This window comes from Somniosus microcephalus, chromosome 4 (genome assembly GCF_052327205.1).
Source record: "Somniosus microcephalus isolate GS21.2 chromosome 4, FLI_Smic_1.0, whole genome shotgun sequence".
NCBI classification, from domain to species: Eukaryota; Metazoa; Chordata; class Chondrichthyes; order Squaliformes; family Somniosidae; genus Somniosus; species Somniosus microcephalus.
The window spans coordinates 133635180-133653501 of record NC_140990.1 but is presented as its reverse complement, the minus strand read 5'-3'; the positions used below and the strand labels follow the sequence as shown (position 1 = coordinate 133653501).

At 48.8% G+C, this 18322-nt stretch overlaps 1 pseudogene; it reads right to left on the bottom strand.

Moving 5' to 3' along the window:
- Positions 1–988: 988 nt before the first annotated feature.
- On the bottom strand, positions 989–17400 carry LOC147119799 (uncharacterized; annotated as a pseudogene).
- Positions 17401–18322: the final 922 nt, after the last annotated feature.

Below are 18322 nucleotides of genomic sequence, written 5' to 3'. Positions count from 1 at the left end.
TATTAATGACTTGGACATGGGTGTACAGAGCACAATTTCAAAATTTGCAGATGACACAAAACCTGGAAGTATAGTGAACAGTGAGGAGGAGAGTGATAGACTTCAAGAGGACAGAGACAGGCTGGTGGAATGGGCGGACACTTGGCAGATGGAATTCAACACAGAAAAATGCGAAGTGATACATTTTGGTAGGAAGAACGAAGAGAGGCAAAATAACCTAAAGGGTCGAATCCTAAAGGGGGTGCATGAACAGAGAGACCTGGGGGTTTATGTGCACAAATCATTGACAGTGGCAGGTCAGGTTGAGAAAGTGGTTAAAAAAGCTTACGGGATCCTGGGCTTTATAGGTAGAAGCATAGAGTACAAAAGCAAGGAAGTTATGATGAACCTTTATAAAGCACTGGTTCGGCCACAACTGCAATATTGTGTCTAATTCTGGGAACCGCACTTTCGGAAGGATGTGAAGGTTTAGAGAGGGTGCGGAAAAGATTTACAAGAATGGTTCCAGGGATGAGGGACTTCAGTTACATGGATAGAGTGGAGAAGCTAGGGCTGTTCTCCTTAGAGCAGAGAAGGTTGAGAGAAGATTTGATAGAGGTGTTCAAAATCATGAGGGGTCTAGACAGAGTAGATAGAGAAACTGTTCCCATTAGCGGAAGGGTCGAGAACCACAGGACACAGATTTAAGGTGATTGGCAGAAGAACCAAAGGTGACATGGAGAAAAACTTTTTACGCTGCGAGTGGTTAGGTTCGGGAATGCACTGCCTGATAGGGTGGTGGAGGCAGATTCAATCATGGCTTTCAAAAGGGAATTGGATGAGTACCTGATGGACAAAAATTTGCAGGGCTACAAAGGAGGGGTGGGGGAGTGGGACTAGCTGAAGTGCTCTTGCAGAGAGCCGGCACGGGCTCAATGGGCCAAATGGCCACATTCTGTGCTGTAACCATTCTATGATTCAATGAACACATTAAACCTTCAAAGAATAATTACCAATCATTTTTAGACTGGATACTTAACCCTGCTGTTTCACTTTCAGTCAGGAACAGATCACAATTTGACAGCTGGTGTCTCAGCAGGTGGGATGACTGAATGAAACCCTTCCCACATTTAGAGCAGGTGAACGACCTCTTCCCAGTGTGAACTCGCTGGTGTTTCAGCAGGTGGGATGAACACGTGATTCCCTTCCCACACTCAGAGCAGGTGAACGGACTCTCCCCAGTGTGAACTCGCTGGTGTGTCAGCAGGTGGGATGACTGTGTGAATCCCTTCCCACACTCAGAGCAGGTGAACGGCCTCTCCCCAGTGTGAACTTGCTGGTGTGTTAGCAGGTGGGATGACCGAGTGAATCCCTTCCCGCACTCGGAGCACCTGAATGGTCTCTCCCCAGTGTGAACTCGCTGGTGTGTCAGCAGGTGGGATGACTGAGTGAATCCCTTCCCACACTCAGAGCAGGTGAACGGCCTCTCCCCAGTGTGAACTCGCTGGTGTTTCAGCATGTGGGATGAACAAGTGAATCCCTTCCCACACGCGGAGCAAGTGAACGGCCTCTCCCCAGTGTGAACTCGCTGGTGTGTCAGCAGGTCGAATCAACACCCGAGTCCCTTCCCACACTCAGTACAGGTGAACTGCCTCTACCCGGAGTGAACTCGCTGGTGTATCAGCAGGTTGGATGAACATGTGAATCACTTCCCACACTCGGAGCAGGTGAATGGACTCTCCCCAGTGTGAGTGCGCTGGTGTACAGTGAGGATCGCCTGAACCCAGTCCTGCAGTGAGAGCACCTGAGCGGTCTCGCGTCAGTGTGAACACTCTGATGGCACATCAGTTCCCTGGAACTATTATAGCGCTTTCCGCAGTACTGACATTTAAAAGGTCTCTCGTCAGTGTGAACTTGCCAGTGTTGCAGCAGGTGGGATGAATGAGTGAATCCCTTCCCACAGAGCAGGTGAACGGCCTCTCCCGGGTGTGACTGCACTTGTGTCTCAACAAGCCAGATGATTGGCTGAAGCCTCGTCCACACACAGAGCACGTGTACAGTTTCTCTCCACTCTGAACGGTGCTTTCTGCTTCCATGCTCAAAGGTCCTGATGAATTGAGTGACTCCATCAGATCCTGAAGTGATGTTTGGTTTGAGTTTCCCATCTGCAAATCCTCCCCCTCTAACACCCTGCAAAATGAATTTGAAACAGGAAAAAGGGAGGGTGAGCGAGAACCCACAAAAACACAAAGGCAGGTTGTAAAATTGAGCCAAATGAATCTGGGAATTTGTGGGGCGTGCACTAAAAGAAAGTGACCATGAAAGCTGCCAGATTGTTGTAAAAACCAAACTGATTCACTAATGTCCTTCATGGACGGGAACCCGCCACCCGGTCTGTGCCTACACAAGACTCTGGCCTCTACGGGAGGAGAGAGAGAGTGAGGTGGGAGGGGGAGGGTGAAGGAGAGTGACTTTATAAATCTGTAACCCAACTAGAACTTTGACAGCACTCCCAAACACGCGACCACCATCACCGAGAAGGACAAGGGCAGCAGGTGCATGGGAACACCATAACCTCCCAGTTCCCATCCAAGTCACATACTATCCTGTCTTGGGCATATATCGCCATTCCTACTCGGTGTTGCCCAGGGGACCGGCGGCTCTGACTCGGAGCCTGTGAACCGCACTCGGTGTTGCTGAGGGTTCCAACCCTGGGACTGTACATGGGGTTCCAACCCTGGGATTGTACATGGGAATTCCAACCCTGGGACTCTACATGGAGATTCCAACCCTGGGACTGTACATGGGGATTCCAACCCTGGGACTGTACATGGAGATTCCAGCCCTGGGACTGTACATGGAGATTCCAGCCCTGGGACTGTTCATGAGGATTCGAACCCCGGGACTGTACATGGGGATTCTGACCCTGGGATTGTACACGTGGATTCTAACCCTGCGACTGTATATGGGGATTCCAACTCTGGGACGGTACATGGAGATTCCAACCCTGGGACTGTGCATGGGGATTCCAACTCTGGGACGGTACATGGGGATTCCAGCCCTGGGACTGTACATGGGGATTCCAGCCCTTGGACTGTACATGGGGATTCCAACCCTGGGGGTGAACCTGGTGATTCCAACCCTGGGACCGTACATGGGGATTCTAACCCTGGGATTGTACATGGGGATTCCAACCCTGAGACGGTACATGGAGATTCCAACCCTGGGAGTGTACATGGGGATCCCAACCCTGGGACTGTACATGGAGATTCCAACCCTGGGACTGTACATGGGGATTCCAGCCCTTGGACTGTACTTGGGGATTCCTGTCATGGGACTTTACAAGGGGAGCCCAGCTCTTCTGTTACAATTGTGTGAGATGTTAACCATATGCTCTGCTTTTACCAGCGCCTTCTGCAGAGATGGTGAGAAATCCGAAGTGTGGAGAGTCTGAATCAAATAACTGAGTCAATGATTTACTCTCCCGGGCACTAGGATCCAGTTGGGCACAGACACTGAAGCCCCACCCACTCTTTGTTCCTGTGGTATGATGATGGCCCATGCGCTTAGCTACTCACCAAAGAAAGATGGCGGCCGCTAGCCTGGGGCTGTGACTGGGAGGTGCCCCGAAACTTCAAATGCGGGACCTTAAGGTTATTATTCGGGGTTTCCAGCCTACAGTTAATCGGAACTCGTGTCTAGCCACGCTTGGCGATTGCACGCATCGCGCATGCTCCCAACATAGGCGGTCCTGCACCTGCGCACTGGGCTCCTGTAGTCTGGGTGTGGCACGTTCTCCCCCGTGGGGAATGCTGGGTAAAATCCTCGCCATTAAAAGGCCACATTAGTGAATAGAACAGGCTTTACTGGGATTGCATTGAGCACTGAACCATGTTCATTCTGGCAGTTAGAATGTGTTTCTACTGAGCTTAATAACCCCTACACCTGGGATGGAGATTGATATTCTGTATAAATATTGAATGAATCAGCTTTGTTTAAAACTCACAGCGTGTCGAGTATTTGATTTCTCCAGGATGGTGTAAGATGGGGTTACAGTGAATATACGGGAACACAAGAAGCAGAGTAAACAAGGATGGTGAGCTCCAGGTGCAACTAGCCACATGGGAGTATGACCTGGTGGCAATAACGGTGACCAGGCTGAAAAAATAGCAGGATTGGGTATTAAATATTCCTGGATATAAGGTGTATAGGAAAGATAGGGAAGGGAAGATAGGAGGTGGTGAGGCAGTATTGGTTAAGGAGAATATTACAGTGCTGGAGAGGGAGGATGCCCTGAAGTGGTCAAGGACAGAATCTGTATGTTTAGAGATAAGAAATAATAGAGGTGCCATTACAATGCTTGGTGTATTTTATAGGCCACCAACTTGTGGGAAAAATATGGAGGAGCAAATTTGCTGAGAAATTACAGAGAGATGCAAGAATTATAGGGTAGTGATAATAGAGGACTTTGCCTATCATAATATAGACTGGGAAAGTAATAGTGCAAAGGGCAGAGAGGGGGAAGAATTTCTGAAATGTGTTCAGGTGAACTTTCTGGATCACTATGTTTCTCGCCCAAGGAGGAAGGAAACATTGCTGGATCTGGTTCTGCAGAATCAGGTAGGTCAAGTGGAGCAAGTGTCAGTAGGTAAACATTTAGGGAACAGTGATCATAGTATAATGTTTAGATTAGTTATGGAAAAGGACGGGGTGCAATCCAGAGTAAAAATACTTAATTGGAGGAAGACCAATTTCAGTGTGATGAGAATGGATCTGGTCCGGGTAAAGTGGAATCAAAGATTGGCAAATAATGGGCTGCCTTTAAAGAGGAAGTAGTTCAGGTACAGTCGAGGTACATTTCCTCTAGCAGGAAAGGTAGGGGGTAACTAAAGTCAGAACTCCCTGGATGACAGAAGAGATAGAGAGTAAGATGAAGCAGAAAAAGAGCGTGATGAACAGATGTCAGGTCGAGAATACATCTGAGAATCAGGCTAAATATAGAAAGTTCAGAGGAGAAGTGAAAAAGAAAATAAGAGAGGCAAAGAGATGGTATGAGAATAGAATGGCAGCTAACAGAAAAGGTAATTCAACAGTCTTCTAAAGACATAAATAATAAACAGGTAGTAAGAGGAGAAGTGGGGCCAATTAGGGACCAAAAAGGAGACCTATGCATGAAGGCAGAGGGTATGTCTGAGATGCTAAATGAATACTTTGCATCTGTCTTTACCAAGGATATTCGATATTTAGGAAGGACAGTGAAAAAGGAAAAGGAGATGGGGTGGCGTTGTTAGTAAAGGATGAAATCAGAGCAATAGTGAGAATGTATATTGGCTCAGAAAATCAAGATGTAGCATCAGTCTGGGTGGAGCTAAGAAGCACCAAAGGGCGGAAAACATTGGTGTGAGTTGTCTATAGGCCTCCAAACAGTAGTGGTAATGTAGGGGATTGCATCAAACAAGAAATTAGAGATGCATGTAACAAGGGTACTACAGTAATCATGGGTGATTTTAATCTACATATAGACTGCCCAAACCAAATTAGCAATAATACTGTGGAGGATGAGTTCATGGAATGTGTACGAGATGATTTTTTAGACCAGTACGTTGAGGAGCCAACTAGGGAACAGGTTATCCTAGATTGGTTATTGCGTAATGAGAAGGGGTTAATTAATAATCTTGTTGTGTGGGGTCCTTTAGGGAAGAGTGACCACAACATGATAGAATTCTTCATTAAGATGGAAAGTGAAGAAGTCCAATCTGAAACTAGGGTCCTAAATCGAAACAAAGGAAACTACAAAGGTATGAGCAGTGAATTGGCTATGATAGATTGGGGAGTTTCATTAAAAGGCATGATGGTGGATAGGCAATGACTAACATTTAAGGAATGAATGCATGAATTGCAACAGTTATAAATTCCTTTCTGGCGCAAAAACACACAAGGAAAAGTGGCCCAACCATGGCTAACAAAAGAAATTATGGATAATATTAGATCCAAAGGGGAGTCATATAAAGTTGCCAGAAAAAGTAGCAAGCATAAAGATTGGGAGCAGTTTAGAGTTCAGTAAAAAAGGAACAAGAGATTGATTAAGAGGGGAAATATAGAGTATGAGAGTAAACTTTCAAGGAACATAAAAGCGGACTGCAAAAGCTTCCACAAGTATGTAAAAAGAAAACAGAGTAGTGAAGAGAAATGTCGGTCCATTACAGTCAGAAACGGGGGAATTTATAATGGGGAACAAGGAAATGGCTGAGCAATTAAACAAATACTTTGGTTCTGCCTTCATGGAAGAGGACACAAATAACTTCCCAGAAATGCTATGGAACCAAATGTCTAGTGAGAAGGAGGAATTAAAGGGAATTAGTATTAGTAAAAAACATAGTGCTGGAGAAATTAATGGGACTGAAAGCTGATAAATCCCTAGGGTCTGATAATCTGCATCCCAGAGTACTAAAATAGGTAGCCATGGAATTAGTGGATGCATTGGTTGTCATCTTCCAAAATTCTATAGATTATAGAACAGTTCCTGCAGATTGGAGGGTGGCAAATGTAACCCCACTATTTAAAAAAGGAGGGAAAGAGAAAACAGGGAACTACAGACCGGTTAGCCTAACATTAGTAGTAGGGAAAATGCTAGAGTCTGTTATAAAGGATGTGATAACAGGACACTTAGAAAATATCAACGGGGTTAGACAAAGTCAACATGGATTTATTAAAGGGAAATCGTGTTTGACAAACCTACTGGAGTTTTTTGAGGATGTAACTGGTAGAATAGATAAGGGAGAACCAGTGGATATGGTGTATTTGGGTTTTCAGAAGGCCTTTGATAAAGTCCCACATAAGAGGCTATTGTGCAAAATTAAAGCTCATGGGATTGGGGGTAATATACTGGCATGGATTGAAAATTGGTTAACAGACAGAAAACAGAGAGTAGGAATAAATGGGTCTTGTTCGGGGTGGCAAGCACTGACTAGTGGGGTCCCGCAGGGATCAATGCTTGGGCCCCAGCTATTCACAATATATATCAATGATTTGGATGAGGGAACCAAATGTAATACTTCCAAGCTTGCTGATGACACGAAACTAGGTGGGATTGTGAATTGTGAGGAAGATGCAAAGAGGCGTCAAGGCGATTTAGACAAGTTGAGTGAGTGGGCAAACACATGGCAGATGCAGTATAATGTGGATAAATGTGAAGTTATCCACTTCGGTAGGAAAAACAGAAAGGTAGAGTATTATTTAAATGGTGATAGATTGGGAAATGATGCTGTACAAAGGGACCTGGGTGTCCTTGTACACCAGTCAACCAGTCACTGAAAGCAAACATGCAGGTGCTGCAGGCAGTTAGGAAGGCAAATGGTATGTTGGCCTTCATTGCAAGATGATTTGAGTACAGGAGCAAGGATGTCTTACTACAGTTATACAGGGCCTTGGTGAGACCACACCTGGAGTACTGTGTGAAGTTTTGGTCTCCTTAACTAAGAAAGGATATACCTGCCATAGAGGGAGTGCAGCGAAGGCTCACCAGACTGATTCCTGGGATGGCAGGACTGTCGTATGTGGAGAGATTGGGTCAATAAGGCCTGTATTCACTAGAGTTTAGAAGAATGAGAGGGGATCTCGTTGAAATGTATAAAAGTCTGACAGGGCTAGACAGACTGGATGCAGGGAGGATGTTTCCCCTAGCTGGGGGGTCTAGAACGAGGGGTCACAGTCTGAGGATACGGGGTAGGACATTTAGGACTGAGATGAGGAGAAATTTCTTCACTCTGAGGGTGGTGAACCTGTGGAATTCTCTACCACAAAAGGCTCTGGAAGCCAAGTCACTGAATATATTTAAGAAGGAGATAGATAGATTTCTAGACACAAAAGGCATCAAGGGGTATGGGGAGCGAGCGGAAATATGGTATTGAGATAGAGGATCAGCCATGATCATATTGAATGGTGGAGCAGGCTCGAAGGGCCGAATGGCCTATTCCTGCTCCTACTTTTCAACGTTTCGATGTTTCTATGTATTAGAAAGACTGGCTGTACTTAAAGCAGATAAATCACCAGGAGTGGATGAGATGCTTCCTAGGATGCTGAGGGAATTGAGAGAGGAAATCGTACAGGTACTGGCCATAATATTCCAATCCTCCTTAGATACAGGGGTGGTGCCAGAGGACTGGAGAATTGCAAATGTTACACCATTGTTCAAAAAAGGATGTAAGGATAAACCCAGCAACCACTGGCCAATCAGTTTAACCTCGGTCGTGGGGAAGTTTTTAGAAACAGTAATCAGGGGCAAATTAATAGTCACTTGGATAGGTGTGGATTAGTTAAGGAAAACCAGCACAGATTTGTTAAAGGCAAATCGTGTTTAACCAACTTGATCAAGTTTTTGATGAGGTAAAAGAGAGGGTTGATGAAGGCAATGTGGTTGATGTGGTGTACATGGATTTCCAGAAGGCGTTTGACAAAGTGCCACAAAATAGGCTTGCCAGCAAAGTTGAAGCCCATGGAATAAAAGGGACAGTGGCAGCATGGATACGAAATTGGCTAAGTGACAGGAAACAGAGAGTAGTGGAATGGTTGTTTTTTGGACTGGAGGAAGATATACAGTGGTGTTCCCCAGGGGTCAGTTCCAGGACCACTGCTTTTCTTGATACTAGCTGGAGTGCCCGGCGGTGCCGAGGCTTTTTCGAGGGCATGTTGCTGTTGGAAGAGAGAGAGTGACTGGGGGGGGAGAGAGAGAGCGACTGGGGGGGAAGAGAGAGAGCGACTGGGGGGGAAGAGAGAGAGCGACTGGGGGAAGAGAGAGAGCGACTGGGGGGAAGAGAGAGAGCGACTGGGGGGGAAGAGAGAGAGCGACTGGGGGGAAGAGAGAGAGCGACTGGGGGGGAAGAGAGAGAGCGACTGGGGGGGAAGAGAGAGAGCAACTGGGGTGGAAGAGAGAGAGCGACTGGGGGGGAAGAGAGAGAGCGACTGGGGGGAAGAGAGAGAGCGATGGGGGGAAGATAGAGAGAGATGGGGGGAAGAGAGAGGGAGATGGGGGGAAGGTGGCCCGATGGACCCCTGCGAAGGAAGGAAGAAGGTAAGCTCTCCCTCCCTGTTCCACCCCCCTCACTCTTTCCCTCCCTCACCCTCTCTCTCCCCCCCGTCTCTCCCTGCTTTACTCTCTCTCCCTCTCCCTCTCCCCCCTGTCCTCTCCCTCCCTCCCCCTCTCCTCACCCTCTCCCTCCCTCACCCTCTGTCTCTCCCTCCCCGCGTCTCTCCCTGCTTTACTCTCTCTCCCTCCCCCTCCCCCCCTTGTCCTCTCCCTCCCTCACCCTCTCCTCACCCCACTCCCACCTTGCCCCTCTCCTCTCTCCCTCCCTGCCCCTCTCCTCACTCTCCCTCTCCCTCCCCCTCTCTCTCTTCTCCCTCCCTATTTCTGTCTCTCTGACGTCTGTCTGTTGGCTGTTCCCCTCTGCTACTCCAGGCCCCGCCGTCCGCACACTCTCCGGGGCAAGGTAATAGCCGGGCTCCGGCCCCACACTCACACCGCCAGGGATCAGCACCCGGGGAACCCGCCCGCCCGCCACCCAACGTGAACAACAAACACCCTCCTCACCTGTCACGGAGTTGAAGTCTCCGAAAGCGGCCACGGTGCCCCGGGCCTCTTCCCCTGTGCCTTCAGGAGGCGCGGGGAAGAGAGAGAGAGAGAGACTGGTGGGGGGGAGGGTGAGACGCCGCCGCGCACCTGCTCCGTGGAGCTCTGTGCCGCCACCCGCCGCACCAGCCTTACTAAGATGGCAGCGGGAAGCGACGCTCGGCTGAGGCCCGTCCCTCCAGCCTTCACAAAGATGGCGGGGATCGGGGGCTGCTTGTTGACTGGGGCCGGGAGTTGCCTAGCTCCGGCGTGGGTGCAGAGGGGAGGCCCAGTATTCGAGACCCACAAAAACGGTGAAAGGTAGGAAAATTATAGAGGTTAGAGAAAAGATGTACAAATTAATTAACTTTTTTTAAAAACAATTTGTGTTTTAAAAGCAACTTTTTTTTTGCTGGGAATGTATATTTGAAAAGAAACACGCAGAAAGCAGGAAAAAGAAATGAACAGTTTGGAATCAAGATGGCGGCCGCTCACCTCGGTTCAGAACGATAAGGCCCGCCCACACACGCACCGATTGGTCGACTGTCATGTCACCGACGCGTAGGATTGGTCAATCGTCCTGTCGCTCGACTCTAGGAGGGCCCGCCCGCACGCGCGACGAACCCGCCCCCGCCACGCAGTGATTGGTCGTCCGTCGGGTCGCTCGACCGTACGATTGGTCGACCTTAATGTCACTCTATGCAAAGGAGCGGATAATGAGCGTAATTTTGAAAGTTTTTTGGATACCGCGGGCGCAATTTTTGTCTTGCCGAAATGTAAATATGCTTATGACCGTTCCGGAATCGTAAGCTTTCTTTTGATGTAACGCACGTGTAGGTACACTCTATAACTTTAGAGTGTATAGCCGGACAGACACGCCGAAGGACAGACAGACAGACAGACAGACAGACAGACAGACAGACAGATCGATCCTTTTATATATATAGATAGACTAGCTGGAATGCCCAGCGATGCCGAGGTTTTTTCGAGGGCATGTTGTTGTTGGAAGAGAGAGAGCGACTGGGGGGGAAGAGAGAGAGCGGCTGGGGGGGAAGAGAGAGAGCGACTGGGGGGGAAGAGAGAGAGCGACTGGGGGGGAAGAGAGAGAGCAACTGGGGGGGAAGGGAGAGCGACTGGGGGGAAGAGAGAGAGCGACTGGGGGGGAAGAGAGAGAGCGACTGGGGGGGAAGAGAGAGAGCGACTGGAGGGGAAGAGAGAGAGCGACTGGGGGGGGACGAGAGAGAGTGACTGGGGGGGGAAGAGAGAGAGCGACTGGGGGGGAAGAGAGAGAGCGATGGGGGGGAAGAGAGAGAGAGACGGGGGGAAGGTAGCCCGATGGACCCCTGCGAAGGAAGGAAGAAGGTAAGCTCTCCCTCCCTGTCCCACCCCCTCACTCTTTCCCTCCCTCACCCTCTCTCTCCCCCCCGTCTCTCCCTGCTTTACTCCCTCTCCCTCCTCCTCTTCCCCTGTCCTCTCCCTCCCTCCCCCTCTCCTCACCCTCTCCCTCCCTCACCCTCTCTCTCTCCCTTCCCGTGTCTCTCCCTGCTTTACTCTCTCTCCCTCCCTCCCCCCCTTGTCCTCTCCCTCCCTCACCCTCTCCTCACCCTCTCCCCTCCCCCACCCTCTCTCTCTCCCCTCTCCCTCCTTGCCCCTCTCCTCTCTCCCTCCCTGCCCCTCTCCTCACTCTCCCTCTCCCTCCCCCTCTCCCTGTCCTCTCCCTCTCCTCCCTCCCTATTTCTCTGTCTCTCTGACGTCTGTCTGTTGACTGTTCCCCTCTGCGACTCCAGGCCCCGCCGTCCACCCGCTCTCCGGGGCAAGGTAAGAGCCGGGCTCTGGCCCCACACCCACACCGTCAGGGATCAACAACCGGGGAACCCGCCCACCGCCCAACGTGAACAACAAACACCCTCCTCACCTGTCACTGAGTTGAAGTCTCCGAAAGCGGCCACGGTGCCCCAGGCCTCTTCCCCCGTGCATTCAGGAGGCACAGGGAAGAGAGAGAGAGAGAGACTGGGGGAGGAGAGTGAGACACCGCCACGCACCTGCTCCGCGGATCTCCGTGTCGCCACTGCCGCACCAGCCTTTACTAAGATGGCAGCGGTAGCGACGCTAGGCTGAGGCCCACCCCTCCAGCCTTCACAAAGATGGCGGTGCTCGGGGGCCGCTTGTTGACTGGGGCCGGGGTGTGCCTAGCTCAGGCATGGGTGCGGAGGAGAGGCCCAGGCTTCGAGGCCTACAAAAACGGTGAAAGGTAGGAAAATTATAGAGGTTAGAGAAAAGATATACAAATTAATTAACTTTTTTTAAAAACAATTTGTGTTTTAAAAGCAACTTTTTTTTTTGCTGGAAATGTATATTTGAAAAGAAACACGCAGAAAGCGGGAAAAAGAAATGAACAGTTTGGAATCAAGATGGCAGCCGCTCACCTCGGTTCAGAACGATAAGGCCCGCCCACACACGCACCGATTGGTCGATCATCATTTCACCGAAGCGTAGGATTGGTCCATCATCCTGTCACTCGACTCTAGGAGGGCCCGCCCACATGCGTGATGAACCCGCCCCCGCCACGCAGCGATTAGTCGACCGTCGGGTCGCTCGACCATACGATTGGTCGACCGTAATGTCACTCTATGCTAATGAGTGGATAATGAGCGGAATTTTGAACGTTTTTTGGATACCGCGGGCGCAATTTTTGTCTCGCCGAAACGTAAATACGCTTATGACCGTTCCGGAATCGTAAGCTTTCTTTTGATGTAATGCACGTGTAGGTACGCTCTATAACTTTAGAGTGTATAACTGGACAGACACACCGAAGGACAGACAGACAGACAGATAGACAGACAGACAGACAGACAGACAGACAGACAGATCGATCCTTTTACATATATATAGATATATTAATGACTTTGGCATGGGTGTACAGGGCACAATTTCAAAATTTGCAGATGACACAAAACTTGGAAATATAGTGAACAGTGAGGAGGATAGTGACAGATTTCAGGAAGACATAGACAGGCTGGTGAAATGGGCGGACACGTGGCAGATGAAATTTAACGCAGAAAAGTGTGAATTGATACATTTTGAGGAAAGAATGAGGAGAGGACATGTAAACTAAATGGTACAATCCTAAAGTGGGTGCACAAACAGAGAGACCTGGGGGTATGTGTGCACAAATCCTTGAAGGTGGCAGGGCAGGTTGAGAAAGCAGTTAAAAAGGCATACGGCACCCTGGACTTAATAAATAGAGGTACAGAGTACAAAAGTGTGGAAATGATGATGAAACCCTGGTTCGGCCCCAACTGGAGTACTGTGTCCAATTCTGGGCACCACACTTCAGGAAGGGTGTGAAGGCCTTAGAGAAGGTGCAGAAAAGATTTACGAGAATGATTCCAGGAATGAGGGACTTCACTTACCTTGATAGACTGGAGAAGCTGGGGTTGTTCTCCTTGGAGCAGAGAAGATTGAGAGGAGATTTGATAGAGGTGTTCAAAATCATGAGGTCTCTAGACAGAGTAGATAGAGAGAAACTGTTCCCATTGGCAGAGGGTCGAGAACCAGAGGACACAGATTTAAGGTGATTGGCAGAATAATCAAAGGTGACATGGGGAAAAACTTTTTACGCAGTGAGTGGTTAGGATCTGGAATGCACTGCCTGAAAGGGTGGTGGAGGCAGATTCAATCATGGCTTTCAAAAGGGAATTGGAATGAGTACCTGAAGGACAAAAATTTGCAGGGCTATGAGGGAAGGGTGGGGGAGTGGGACTGACTGAAGTGCTCTTGCAGAGAGCCGGCATGGGCTCAATGGGCCGAATGGCCACATTCTGTGCTTTAATCATCCTATGATTCTCCGAACACGTTAAACCTTCATAGAATAATTACCAGTCATTTTTAGACTGGAAACTTAACCCTGCCGTTTCACTTTCAGTCGGGAACAGATCGCAGTTTGACACCAATCTCTGATTTGACAGCACGTTTCCAGCATTCACCCTTGTTCTTCCTGACTCTATAAACAGTTGTAAAGAAGCCTTCTGTTCCATGCCCAGGAGCTCTGACCCATGGGAGAGAGCGTCTGGGACACACTCCTTACAGACCTCAAGATTAACCTGCACGGGGACATTGCTGTCAGTGAAGAGAGGCGAGAAAGGCCAAAGTGCCGTTTGCCCCTCTCAGTGTGGCCCTGAAGGACTGTGTCCAGGCTGTAGTTCTGTTCCCGCCGTACGATCCTCCCCCCAGATTGTCCTTTCTGAGCTCCAGCCAGGTGATGCTAAACACTCAGGTGGGAATGACAAAAATCCACAACAATGTGTTTAAATCAAAGCTGATTAATTTGACATATATCCAGAATATTAAGCTCCAGCCCAGTTGCAGGGGTTATTAACATCAGCAGAAATAAACCTCAACTGTCAGAATGAACATGATTCAGTCCAGGATGCAATTACCTGCAGCAAATACATCAGAATCCAACCTCTGCAGTCACTTGTGAACTCACTGGTGTGTCAGCAGGTTGAATGACTGAGTGAATCCCTTCCCACACACGGAGCAGGTGAATGGTCTCTCCCCAGTGTGAACTCGCTGGAGTGTCAGCAGGTGGGATTGCTGAGTGAATCCCTTCCCACACTCAGAGCAGGTGAATGGCCTCTCCCCGGTGTGAGTGCGTTGGTGTACAGTGAGGCGAGATGATCGCCTGAACCCAGTCCCGCAGTGAGATCACCTGAACGGTCTCTCGTCAGTGTCAACACATTGATGTCGCATCAGTTTCCCGGAAATTTTATAGCACTTCCCACAGTCCGGGCATTTAAAAGGTCTCTCGTCAGTGTGAACTCACCAGTGCTGCAGCAGGTGGGATGAATGAGTGAATCCCTTCCCACACTCAGTGCAGGTGAACGGTTTCTCCCTGGTGTGACTGCGCCTGTGTCTCGACAGGCCAGAGGATTGGCTGAAACCTCATTTACACACAGAACACGTGTACGGTTTCTCCCCAATCTGAACGGTGCTTTCTGCTTCTATGTTCAAAGATCCTGATAAATTGAGCGACTCTGTCAGATCTTGAAGTGATGTTTGGTTTGAGTTTCCCGTCTGAAAAGCCTCCTCTTCTAATATCCTGTAGAATTAATTTCAAACAGGAAAAAGGGAGGGTGAGAGAGAACCCACAAAAAACACAAAGGTAGGTTGTGAAATTGAGCTGAACGAATCTGGGAATTTGTGGGGTCGGCACGAGAAAAAAGTGACCATGAAGGCTGCCAGATTGTCATAAAAATCAAACTGGTTCACTAATGTCCTTCAGGGAAGGGAACCCGCCATCCGGTCTGGGCCTACACAAGACTCTGGCCTCCATGGGAGGAGACAGAGCGAAGTGGGAGGGGTGAAGGAGAGCGACTTTATACATCTGTAACTCGACTAGAACTTTGACAGCACCTCCCAAACACGTGACCTCCACCACCTAGAAGGACAAGGGCAGCAGGTGCATGGGAACACCATCACCTCCCAGTTCCTCTCCAAGTCACACACTATCCTGACTTGGGCATATATCGCCGTTCCTACATCGTTGCTGGGTGAAAATCCTTGAACTCCTCACCTAACAGCATTCTGAGAGTACCTTCACCACACGGACTGCAGAGGTTCAAGAAGAAGGCCCAGCATCACCTTCTCAACGGGCAACTGGGGACTGGCAATATCTGCTGGCCTAGCTAGTGACACCCACATCGAATGAATTTTTAAAATCTGTATATATAAAATGGATTGAAAGCCTCTACAGAAATACTTGTTCCTAAAACGATAATCTTTTACTGTACGGACAGTGTCTGTTTAGCGACTTAATGTCCCCTAGAATCCTCCTCTCTTCACAGTCCCACATTGGAAATTGTTGGTTCCCACTGGGCTCAGAAGTACTGGGGGTTAAACCCAGCAGCTTCTCCCCCCTCTCCACTCCAGCTCAAACTGATGCAACAAGAAAGCCCTACACAGGAGGCCAGGGACCGAGTTCCACATCCACCACCCACCCTGATGCTAACCGGCTCTGAATTGCTCCCTCTGCTGTATAAATGCAAGTTGTTGTGTTTCTTGTCTGGGGAGGGGCTGCACCCTGGGGTTAATGGTGCCGGGATCCTGGCCGCACGTCCGCCGGCTCTGACTGGGGGCCTGAGACCCACGCTCGGTGTTGCTGAGGGATTCCAACCCTGGGACTGTACATGGGGACTCCAACCCTGGGACTGTACATGGGGATTCCAACCCTGGCACTGTACATGGGGACTCCAACCCTGGGACTGTACATGGGGATTCCAACCCTGGGACTGTACATGGGGATTCCAACCCAGGGACTGTACATGGGGATTCCAACCCTGGGACTGTACATGGGGATTCCAACCCTGGGACTGTACATGGGGATTCCAACCCTGGGACTGTACATGGGGATTCCAACCCTGGGACTGTAAATGGGGATTCCAGCCCTGGGACTGTACATGGGGATTCCAACCCTGGGACTGTACATGGGGATTCTAACCCTGGGACTGTACATGGAGATTCCAGCCCTGGGACTGTACATGGGGATTCCACCCCTGGGACTGTACATGGGGATTCTAATCCTGGGACTGTACATGGGGATTCTAACCCTGGGACTGTACATGGGGATTCTAACCCTGGGACTGTACATGGTGATTCTAACCCTGGGACTGTACATGGGGATTCTAACCCTGGGACTGTACATGTGGATTCTAACCCTGGGATAGCACTGCCATTACACTACTAGGTGTATTCTATAGGCCACCTAATAGTGGGAAAGATATGGAGGAGCAAATTTGCAGTGAAATTACAGAAAGGTGCAAGAACTATAGAGTAGCAATAATGGGGGACTTCACCTATCCTAATACAGACTGGGATCATAATAGTGTTAAGGGCAGAGAAGGGGAAGAATTTCTGAAGCGTGTTCAGGAGAACTTTCTTGATCAGTATATTTCCGGCCCAACGAGGGAGGAGGCATTGCTGGATCTGGTTCTGGGGAATGAGTTGGGTCAAGTGGAGCAAGTGTCAGTAGGTGAACATTTAGGGAACAGTGATCATCGTATCATAAGGTTTAGATTAGCTATGGAAAAGGACAAGGAGCAATCTAGAGTAAAAATGTTTAACTGGGGGAAGGCCAATTTCAGTGGGATGAGAACGGATCTGGCCCGGGTAAACTGGAATGAAAGATTAGCAGCAAAACTGTAATGGGACAATGGGCTGCCTTTAAAGAGGAAATAGTTCAGGTACAGTTGAGGTACATTCCCACTAGGGGGTAAGGCAGGGCAACTAAAGTCAGGGCTCCCTGGATGACGAGAGAGAGAGAGAATATGATGAAGCAGAAAAGGAGCGCGTATGACAGATGTCAGGTTGCAAATACATCTGAGAATCAGGCTAATATAGAAAGGTCAGAGGAGAAGTGAAAAAGAAAATAAGAGGGGCAAAGAGGGAATGAGAATAGAATGGCAGCCAACATAAAAGGTAATCCAAAAGTCTTCTACAGGCATTTAAATAGTAAACGGATAGTAAGAGGAGGGTTGGGGCCGATTATGGACCATAAAGGAGACCTTTGCAGGCAGGCAGAGAGTATGGCTGAGGTACTAAACGAGTAATTTGCATCTGTTTTCACCAAGGAAGAGGATGCTGCCATAGACATAGTAAAGGAGGAGGTAGTGGAGATACTTGATCAGATAAAAATTGATAGACGAGGTATTAGAAAGACTAGCTGTACTTAAAGTAGATAAATCGCCAGGAGTGGATGGGATGCAGCCTAGGATGCTGAGGGAATTGACGGCGGAAATCGTAGAGGTACTGGCCATAATTCCAATCCTCTTTAGATATGGGAGTGGTGCCAGAGGACTGGAGAATTGCAAATGTTACACCATTGTTCAAAAAAGGGTGTAAGGATAAATCCAGCAACTACAGGCCAGTCAGTTTAACTAGAGTCCATAATAAAAGATGTAATAGCAGAGCACTTGAAAAACAGTGACAGGATCGGACAAAGTCAACATGGATTTAGAAAAGGTAAATCATGTTTGACTAATCTACTGGACTTTTTTTAGGATGTAACTGGTAGAATAGATAAGGGAGAAACAGTGGATGTGGTTTATTTGGACTTTCAGAAGGCTTTTGATAAGGTCTCGCATAAGAGATTGGCATGCAAAGTTAAAGCACATGGGATTGGGGGTAAGGTACTGACTTGGATAGAGAACTGGTTGGCAGACAGGAAGCAAAGAGTTGGAATAAATGTGTCTTTTTCCGAGTGGCAGGCAGTGACTAATGGGGTACCGCAGGGATCGGTGCTAGGACCCCAGCTATTTACAATATATATTAATGACCTAGACGAGGGAACTGGATGTAATATCTCCAAGTTTGGAGATGACACAAAGCTGGGTGGGCGTGTGTGCTGTTAGGAGGATGCAGAGAAACTCCAGTATGATTTGGACAGGTTGGGTGATTGGGCAGATGCATGGCAGATGCAGTATAATGTGGATAAATGCGAGGTTATCCACTTTGGTGGCAAAAACAGGAAGGCAGATTATTATCTGAATGGCAATAGATTGGGAAAAGGGGAAGTGCAACGAAACCTGGGTGTCCTTGTGCACCAGTCGTTCAAGGTAAGCATGCAGGTGCAGCAGGCGGTTAAGAAGGCAAATGGCATGTTGGCCTTCATAGCAAGAGGATTCGAGTACAGGAGCAAAGATGTCTTGCTGCAGTTGTGCCGGGCCTTGGTGAGACTAT